Source organism: Octodon degus, unplaced genomic scaffold (assembly GCF_000260255.1).
Source record: "Octodon degus isolate 3935 unplaced genomic scaffold, OctDeg1.0 scaffold00054, whole genome shotgun sequence".
NCBI classification, from domain to species: Eukaryota; Metazoa; Chordata; class Mammalia; order Rodentia; family Octodontidae; genus Octodon; species Octodon degus.
Window position 1 is genome coordinate 2046593 of NW_004524630.1, and position 10645 is coordinate 2057237.

At 44.2% G+C, this 10645-nt stretch overlaps 1 pseudogene; it reads left to right on the plus strand.

The window, feature by feature from the left end:
• The first annotated feature begins 6885 nt into the window (after window positions 1-6885).
• LOC101571860 overlaps window positions 6886-10645 on the plus strand; it is a 13948-nt pseudogene continuing 10188 nt past the window's right edge.

The following is a 10645-nucleotide window of genomic DNA, read 5'->3' on the forward strand; positions in this document are numbered from 1 at the left end:
CTTTAAAGTGACCTCCAACCCTTCCTTTGTGAGGAATCTCCATACGGATTTCCATAATGCTTACAGCAGCCTACATTCCCACCAACAGTGGAGAAGCGTTCCTTTTACCCCACAACCTCTCCAGCATTTGTTATTGTTTGACTTCTTGATGACGGCCACTCTTTCTGCGAAAGATGGTATTGAAGTGTTGTTTTAATTTGCATCTCTTGAATGACCAATGATGCTGAAAATTTTTCATTTATTTATTTGCCATGTGTAGTCCTTTACTCATGAAGTGTATATTCATCTCAGATGCCCATTTTTTTGGATTGGGTTTTTGAATTTTGGAGCCCTGACTTTTTATAATTCTTTATATGTTCTATATAAGAGTCCCTTGTCTGAAGGACAGTCTGCCATAACTTTTTCCCAATTTGTGGATTTTCTTTGCACTATTTGTGATTTCTTTTGATGTGCAGGAACTTCGCAAAAGTATAAGATCCCAATTGTTGATTCTTTGAAGTATTTCCTGTGCAATTTGATTTTTGTTCATGAACTCTCTACCTACCCCTATGTCCTCAAGATTTCTACCTACTTTCTCCTCAAGAATATTTAATATTTCAGTTTTGATATTTAAATCCCTGATCTATTTTGACTGGAGTTTTGTGCATGGTGACAGGCATGGGTCTACCATAAGCTTTCAGCATGTAGAAAGCCAGTTTTTCCAGCACCATTTATTAAAGAAGCTGTCTTTCTTCCAGTGAAAGCCAGCTGTTTCACTGATACCTGTGGCTTATATTAACTTTCTTTGCATCATCTTGCAGCTGTTGTGCTGCTATTTCCTGGTTTCTCATTATTTTTAAGAGATGCTTCCTTTCATGTTCACTAGCTGCAATGCTGTCCTCAAGGGCTGAAATTCTATCTTCTGTTTCATTCAAGTGGTTTTGCCAGCTTTTAGTGGAATCCTTAAAGTCCTGGATATCTGTTTGAATCTGTTTCATGCATTCTAACTCTTTCCTGTAATGTTCATTCAGTGTGTCCATCATTTTCCTGTTCCTTCCTGGTTTTTTTTTTTATCTGTGTCTTCCTTAGATGTATCAAGCAATTCTTTCATGATTGTTGTCTTTTCCTTTTTTGAGAGATTATTTCTGATCTGACGTCCTCCATAGCCCGATGGAGTTGTTTCTTTAGTTCAGTCGCTATCATCTCACAAATTTCAGGCCTGTGACTTCCAAGTTCTTCTATGACCTTTTCTTCTGACTTGTTTTGGGTGGGCTGGAGGTCTGAGATTGCCTTTTGTTCCTTCCTTTTGTCATTTTTGAAGCTCCTAATGTTCTCCCTGACTCTGCAGCGATGTTAGGGCAGTGGGGCTCAGGTGAGCAAGCCTCTCAGGAGAGTGAGAGGGCAGGGCAGGCTCACCAGAGCTCCCGCCATGTGGGTTGAATGTGGCTTCCACCTTGGTGGGGGTAAGCTACAGCCCAAGAAGGGCCCTGTGGTGGTGTGCGCCAGCCGGAGCTCTCCAAGGCACTCTCAATGGTGGATCAGTTGCAGGGTCTGCTCTTGCAGGTCCCTGTGACAGTCTTCTGGGCACCTGCTTTCAGGTCCTGGTGGCAGTCTTCCTGGGCAATGACCTGTGGCCAGGGCTTAGTGGAGTTCCGCCAAGGGTGAGGGTGGCAGGAGAGGCCCACTGGATCCCCTGCAGTCTTTCAGGTGAGGATGGTGACTGGAACTCAAGAGAAGCCTGGAAACAATGAGAGGGTGGAGGTGGGTTACTCCTTGTGCTAAGCCTACCAGGTCTCCCCAGTAGTCTTCAGGGTAAGGACAGGCCTTGAATTTGTCTAAAGGGGTTGCTGTTATCTTCATTTCTTTCATTGTCTAACAGTCCCGGTTATACCACATCACCATTAATATTTGGTGTCATGTCTTTTTAAATTACATCCCTTCTAGAGCTGGGGAGATAGCTTGGTGGTCTAAGTACCTTCCTGGCAAGCACAAGGACCTGGATTCAATCCCTAGTGCCACATGCCATGCAGACCCTGTACCGTGCCAGCCACTGAGACCAGGCGTGGTGGTGCATGCCTGTAATCCCAGTGTGGGGGAGGCTGACACAGAAGGATCGCTATGAGTTCACTGTATAGTGAGACTTTGTACCAAATAAATGATTAATTTTTTTTAAAAGTTTGCCATTTTAATATATGTCATTTACATTTCCCTGTTAAGTAAAACTGATCAATATTTTTGTAAGCATATTTTTCTCTCATTTCTCTTCTTGTTTAAAAGATCTGCTCAAGTATTTTAAACCCTAGAAGGTGGTCTAGCTACTTCTAATATGTTCCATGTATACTTTTTTGTTAGACATAAATTTTGCAAACGTTTTCTCCAATTCTTTAGCTTTCTTTCCCTTTTCTTAAAAGTATATCTGATTTTGATAAGGTGTGACTGTTCAGGTGTTTTTAGTTGTCCATGCTTTTGCTGTCCTACGCAATGTTTGCCTGTGAGAACACCGCCAAGCTAGGCAGGGTGGCACCCTGGACTCCCAGCAGTCTGGGACAGTAAGCTGGCTTCACAAGTTCAAGCCCAGCCTGCACATCTCAGGATGTACAGACTCTAACTCACACTCTGCCTCAAAATAACAAAATGTTTGGAGATGTGACTCAATGCAAAGGCCCTGGGTTCAGCCCCCAGCATCATCAAAGAAAAGAGGAAGAGAAGCTGGAGAAAGAGGAGGAGGCGGAGGAAGGGGAGAAGGAGAAAAGGGGCAGAAGGAGAGTGCTGTACTTCTTTATAGGAGGTTTTGTATGCTTAGCTCTGTACAGCATTTTAATTCTGGGACACAATGTAAGATAAAGGCTGAGGCTCCCTTGTTTTCCACACAGACAGGTGGGTTAGTACCACTTTTTTCTTCTTATTGAATTAAGTTGGAAAACTGGTCAGAAATCCTTGGGTCCTGTGGATAGAGGTGTATCTCTGGACTCCTCTCATTGACTTGCACTATGCCAGTACTTGAACCACACACTGTGCACTAGTCCCCACACATACCACTTGTTACCGGTAAACTCCTCTATACCCAGAACTCCAGAACTGCAGATCCTTACCAACACTGGTACTGGCGATCAAACCTGGGACCTTGCGCTTGCCAGGCAGACACTCATACCATGGAGCTATCTCCCCAGCCCTTTACCAGATTCCTGACTGTAACACCACACGAGATCCAGAGCCACAGCAGCTCAAACAAGTACACACACAATTCTTGTCTGAGGGAAAGATTGCGTGTGTAAAAAGGAATACTTCAAGACCCTGGGACTTCCCTTTCTACAATAAATCAAAGTGACACCACATTCCAGAAGGGACTGTAGATATCAGTGCCGCCAGGAGGATGTAAGGGGTGCAGGCGGCAGTGCCCACCTCGTTCCCGTTCCCCTCTCCTGCTCGGCCTGCACACAGGGAGCTGGAGTGCCCCGAAAGCTCACCTGGCTACCGCTGCACTTTCAGCTTCTTGCCCAAACGTGCTTCCTTGCTGAAGCAGACTGAAACCAACTCTGACACCTAGTGTGTAACTGTTGATCTGAAAAGTAAAGAAGATTCCCAGGATGCCATTTATTATGCCCAGCTCTTGGGATCTAAGTTCATGGAGCGACTGCAGCAGTGGAATTCAGGAAGGACGCCCTCAAGAAGCTCCAAGTCCCACATGCGGAGTCCAGGGCTGGCAGGGGCAGAAGAGCCCTGAGTGCGAAATACTGACCAGAAGTTAGGTTGGACGTTCCCACCATGGGACCTTCACCACTGTAGAAGGGAGAACTTGGCAGTTACGTACGTGTTCTTTATTTTTATATTAATATATTATTAGATATTTACATGACTGTGTGCTCTGTCTCACTTTCCTGTCAGCTATCATGATGCCTGTTAATAGTAATCAGGCTTTATATCTCCATTTAATGGGTATCAGAGGGAAACTTAGGGAGGTGCTGGCTCCATATTGCTGCTAGTCTGGCCTCCTAACTCTGATATTTCATTGCCTGTATTTGTGATTTTGGGGATCAGTGTTAACAGACGAGGCAAACGTTTTGATGTGGAGCTGCGGATCCCAAGGCACGGCCCTGACGCGCCGAATCTGTTTCCTCCATGCCTCAGTGAGCTCTGCGCCCCCTCTGGCACCACCGGCCACATCATCAGCAGACACAAGTGCCTCCTAATCCTTTCTTCTAGACTTAGACACGTTGGCCTCCTGCTGCAGACCAGCTGCCGTCATCCTGTCTGACCCAGACCACAGTGCAGAAAAGCCACATGCAATTACGGAGCGTTTTAGCACAATCAGTACAGAATTTTTTTTTTTTTTTTACAACAAAGTGATGGTGGACTTGGCAGGGCCTGTTGGCTAGCAGCATGTACTATGCTGTTGTGCTTCTCTCCACTGATTTTCTTCCCCTGACAGCGGCATCTAAAACACAGCCTGGCACCAAGGAGCAATGCGTGGTGGCTTTATCACCCGATGCTGAGGCCTCGCCAGGCGACAATAGCCCCTTTGCTAAAGAATCTGTACATGTTTCCTTGGCAGCGGGGTACGAGTTCAACCATGTGTCTCTGGTATTCACCAATATTGTTTTTAAGGCTTATATAAGCTATGTTGTTAAGATAGACGCCCAAAATACTGCAAAGGAGCATTTCATTACAAAAGTGAATCTGAGAACTTCTACCTAATTGTATAGTTGTATTTCTGATAGGTTTTGTTTTATAGGTTAAGTGTATTATGTACAGAAAAAGCAATGAAATATATCATTATGTGAACATTTAAAGGGTATAAGCAGAGTACCGACCCAGGCGAGCTGCCCAGCTCACTCACAGGCTTGGGAGGCGGGCTCAGGCTGTTCGTGCACACCTGCTGAAGATGAGCCCGCTCGGCCACACCCCTACAGAGATTCCATTTGGTGAAGATGAAGGAGTCCACACCTACTTTCATCTCGCTCTGTACTCTCCCAATCACTGATCATTTCCTGGGTTCTGGCATGTCGTTTTTTTCTCTGACTCTTGTTTCTCGTCTCTTGTGGGAATGTTTCTCCCTCTCGCTCATACCCAAGGATCAAGGAACATTTTGTGTTCCAGAGCTCCGTGTGAGAACTAAAAGCACCCCTATGCATGGGACAGTCACTGTGGTCATTAAAATGACAGGCGCTGCCTCTCTTCCCCACTATGGAGGACCACCTGGGCGACTGTCCTTGAAAGAAGAGTAGTTGTCTCCATCTCGGCCGTGCCTAGCCCTATTTGCATGTACTGCTATGGACAGAGCTGGCCGGGACTTTTCCTGGTCTCTTCAGCTGGCTTTATGCAATGCACGTTGGTCCAGCCGAGGGGCTGAGGGTGGTCTTTGAAGACAGCACACATGTTTCCCCAGTAGCCCTCACCCTGCTCTTTAGTATGAGCTGGGTGGAGAAGGGAGTAAGAGCCAGTGCTCTATGCTGTCAGCTGGGATAGAGCCTCAAGATAGAGGCTATGACTTCCTGGGGCTTGAAAGCTTGCACATCAGAGCTGAAGCACCAGACCCCTAAACATTAGATACTACCTCAGTTGTGTACCGCAGATTACTCTCCACATCGCTTTCTCTCTGCATGTGACAGGGGTGAATGCAGGCCTCTGCCTAGCAGGTTCGCAGTACTCACCAACTTCCTGCTATTCTCAGTCACTCACCTTCAAGTCACTCCTCCTTTCATGACTGAGAAAAACCTGGGCTCGTCTGGGTCAAGGCCTGTGTTCCAGATAGCCATCACTATGGCTGGGTTAGGACTCCCTGGGCTCCCCACAACTATAAATATGCTTTAGTGTCTTTATTCTTACTGTGGGTTTCACTGGAAGTGGTAGATTGGAATTAACTTGATGGAATTCCAATAACTTATCCTGGGATCACAATATAAACTTCCCAGACCAAGTCCCTCCATATCCCTAAACATCTCCTTGGCTTTATTTAACACAACTCCATTGGGCTGGAAGTGGAGCTCAGTGGATGCACGCTTACCTAAAATTCCTAAGGCCCAGGTCCCCCAACCTAGCACCAGGAAACAGCGACCAACCATAACACTGATCTTCAATAGAATGCCAGCACTATACAAAAGCTAAAACTTTACAATGAATTTACAAATTCTGTTTTTGCATCTGAAATACTTCTATAAAAAGCATCACATATGTGTACTTCCAAAATGACTTCTAAAATAACCAACCTACACATTTTAAATGTGACCACTAGGGAAAAATCATTTTCACTCTCCCTTCTGTAGATTTATTTTCCTCTTTGACAAATCCTTCTATCTTTCCTACTTCAAAACTACAACTATCTTACAATTCCAAAATTATTTTTGCTTTATGGAAGAGTTGTGATCCCAAGTGACATAAACGGTTTTTAATTATTTACTTTCACTGCATTTAACCCCCCAAAATTATCCCAGCCTTGGTAACAGCAAGACAGTGCCCACAGGAAAAACTAAAAGTGGGACCAGAAGGCTGGGCTTAGTGATGCTCACGATGTTTAGCTCCTTAATGCAGGTGCTGGTTGGATGGGTGTTCTCAGTTCCTAATTTTTTTTTCTGTATGTTTTAGCATAATTGATTTATCTTCAGATATTTTTAAAATTCTAATGACTCAATTTAAATAGAAATCCATCTATTTAAATCAAGTTTAAACCTTCACTTGCTCAGATTTTCTTCTCATCTCTTTGCACCCTCATGAATTTAGCAAGTAGAGAATACATTGAATCGATTATACAAGATCCAAAGCGGTGATTCCTTTTATTATTGATTTCGTCTGTCACTGCAGTAACAACTGTGTTTCCACCCAAGTAAAGGATATGCTTGTTGTTTGGGCAGAGGTAATTTAATCTGCAGCAATTTCTATCGATCCAGATTCCGAAAAGCTGTGTGTGACATGGTCTCGTTAGATGATTCTGTGGAAGAATCCGATGAGGTGCGTTCCAATTTCCGCTGTGGGTGGCGGATACAGAGGCCTCAGTGCTAATCTGGACAAGAGCAACAACTCCTGCAGTTAATGTCATTCAAAGAACTTAAACGGATGACGTCACAACCTTCTTATCAAACATGATTAGTGGTCTCCAGCCCTCTAATTGATCCATCTTGGTGCTTTCTTCATATCAGAAAGAAATGAAAGGCAATTAAAGAAGGAATTGTGTTACAAAGTCACTTACCCACCTGTGCACATGTAATGTATCATGCGTGTGCACATACCATACCACTTGTGCACACACGAGGAGGCACTATGTGTGCCTGTGTAAAATCTCTGTCTCTATTTTGGAAAAAGCCAAAATCTTATAAGAAGCTAAGAGCACTAGACAACAGAGTTAAATGAGAAAACCATTCTATCCTAAATAACTTTGATGTAGCATATTCTTTTACGAGTTCAGTAGCATTCAAATTAAAAAGAAGCAAGTGGGGGCTATGGCTAGCATTTCCTCTTGAATCACTGAAATGTGAGTAAGGGCTCGGGCCAGCCTGATAGTTCAGCAGACTGAAGTGCCTGCTTAGGGAGCGTGCAATAGCCGGGGTTCGATCTCTGCCCCCGGGGCACGCTGAGATGGTGATTGAGACTGGGCATGGTGGCGCGTGCCTGTAATCCCAGCATTTGGAAGGCTGAAAATAGGAGGATCACTATGAGTTCAATGTACATAGTGAGACCCTATAGACCCTGTCATAAATACAGAAAAAAAAAGAAAGAAAGAAATGTTGATGGAAAATAATCCCTTCATGTATCCCTGCTGTGGACCTGCTCTGATGTTAAGCACAGCAGAAAAAGCAGAAACAAAACATAGATCGTGAGCCTAAGCACTGTGTAGTCGGACATATAAAAACATAGTTACAATGTGACACTTGACAAGAAGCATTTAATGTCCCTTGGTCTTTGCTGCTGTAGATAAAGAGATGCCCTCCCAGCACTCTCCCCCAAACCCCATGTGTGCGTGGGTAGGCCTTTTCAGAAGTGACTGGTTCATGGGTGTTTGATGCCCAGTCATCCCTCCCAATCCTTAGGGAATGGTTCCAGGGCCTCACCCTCCTCTCCTAATCTTTGTATATAGCAAAATCCATCCATGCTGTAATCCACAACATAAAATGTTCTACAACATCTATATCCCTAAGTAGACTTAAAATCATCAACAGATTATTCCAAATACCTCATACACTATAAAAGCTATGTAAATAATCATTGCATTGTGTTGTTTAGGAAACAATGACAACACGAAAAATCTGTGCACATTCCATATACAAATAAATTCTTTCAAATCTTGTCAACCTGTGGGTTGGTTGAACCCTCAGACATGGATCCACAGAAACAGGCTGGTGTTCTCTTTCTCAGAGGTGGTGTGAGACCAGGGACACCAGAACCAGCAAGGCCGGCCTTGAGTGCTCAGTCTGCAGGGCTGGACTGCAAGTGACATCACAGTCACCTCTCCGGGAGGCAGAAACCACTCATGACGGTCTCCTTCCAATTTCATTACCATGACAACAACATATCATGAACAGCTACCTTGGAGTGAGAGGCAGGGCTGCCACACTGTTCCAGCCCACAGGCCTCACAGCTCACAGGGCAGTCAGCCCAGGGAAGGGGAACAGCAACCTTGAAGCCAGGGCAGTGAGCCGTTGTAGCCTGGGAAAATAATTCCATTCTTCTCCCAGAAGACCCACGTTGTAAAATATTCTGAACTCAAGTGTAATCATAGTTAGAAATCATCCAAAAACTATTTTTTGAAAATTATTTCTCTGTTTTATGCAAATACATAACATGCTGTCCTTAATTTTGCTTCTTTCTGCAAAAGACTGAGATAGTTACTGTTGGGCCATTTAGAAAGCCTGTCAGTCGCTGCTTGGGCCATTTAGAAAGCCTGTCAGCATCTGCTTAGAAGCTTAGTGATCTAGCTCGAGAGGCTGTAGTAGTCAAGGCTGCAAATCATATTGCTTTTTATCTATGTAGCAAAAGTTAAATGTTTGTGGCCTTGTAGATACCTGTGACTCATTTCATTTTTCTTAAAGTAAAAAATAAACAAACAAAAACAGAAATAAAACTGTCATTGCTCCATGCCTGGTCTCTAGGCCAAATAGATAAATGGATCTTAAAATATAACATAGAAAGAGGACCCTATCACTAGCTCCATACCTACCCAACATTCAGAGAAAAGCCACCACAAAAAAATTCTTTGAATAACCTAACAGTTTGGAAAGACTCAATATTTATGCAAATATTTTTGAAAAAATTAAACGGAACATTTAAATGTAAAAGACTTTAATTTTCACTAAGTGAAGCTACTCTGAGAAATCTACCTTGTGGCCATGACTGTATCAGATAATCGAAAGGCTTGGCTGAGACAACCCGCTAGCTGTGGCTGCGGGACTCTAGACTGTGGCTAGTTTCTCGTGGCTGAATCTTTAAGACGGTTTTCACTGTTTCTATGTGAAATTCACGTATTTCACTGCACGTCATGGCTCTCACCCCGGCCTTGCGCTGGCTGCCGCGGCACCCCGCCGCCTCCCTCAGCGGAGCTCGCCTCTGGCCTCGCCCTGCCCCGCAGGCCGCCCGCGTTCGCTCTCCAGCTCAAGCTACGTGCTGAAAGGTCTGCTTTGTCAGTGCAATTCGTCTCCTATTTTTCTATGGTTATGTTATTTATAACAATTTAGAGCTATTTGTTATGGCTTTCTTTGCTCATAGCAGGGGACGTACTATGGGACAGATTAAGAGTTTGTGTTGCTGAAAACGACACCCCAAGGACAGATGGTGGTTGTGAGGCGCAACCGCAGAGAGAAGACTCCGCAGCGCGCAGCGCGGGAGCTGCAGCGCGGAGCCAGACAGAGGCTGTCACCTCGGAGCCCTCCAGGAAATCCCGCACAGAGCTCAACAACCGTTGAGCTCGGACTCACGCGAAGAGCTCGGACTGTGTTGCTGTACTCTTCTAATGGGCCATGCAACGAGCTTCACAATTTAGAAAGATTATAACAAAAATTCTCAAAGTAAAACTGGCTTCCTTCTCCGAAGTGGTGCGTTTCAATTTTCTCTAATGAGAACAGTGTGTGCAACTTCACCGGTATGTTCTCTAGACCGGCAAGTACCCAATGAATAGCCTCCTTCTGAATGCGCTCAGAAGGACGATTGGTGGCAGGAGAAAAGTATTAAATCGTTCATATGTTTGTATTGCTCTTGTCTTTTTGTATTCTATTTTTATTTATTTTTTTTTGGGTGGCCAGCTCAGCCTGCCCTGGGGCAGGGTTGGCACATCATGCAGTGCCTCGGATTGAACCGTAGTCCCTGGGCTCTTGCCTAAGCTTGCCTAAGCAGACACTTTAGACTGCTGAGCTATCTTGGCAGCCCTGTGTTCTCTTTATGTATTTTATAATGTATGTCATATGTAATTATGCTAACATTTCAGTGCATGCTCAAAAATTTTTATGAATTTGGATCATAATCAGCAATGGTTGGGAATCTCTGCTATACATATAAAAACTAAAGGTAATATTAAGGACAATTTTACATTATTGTTTTAGACTGTGAAGCAAAGTTGCAACTAAGTACCGTTCTACTAAGATGGGTTTTCCTTCACTTGGGTCGCTCCATATTATTAACATAAATCTAAGGAGACACACCATATCTGTAAAAGAAACTGAACAGAAAATCGGGTTTTTCTAAG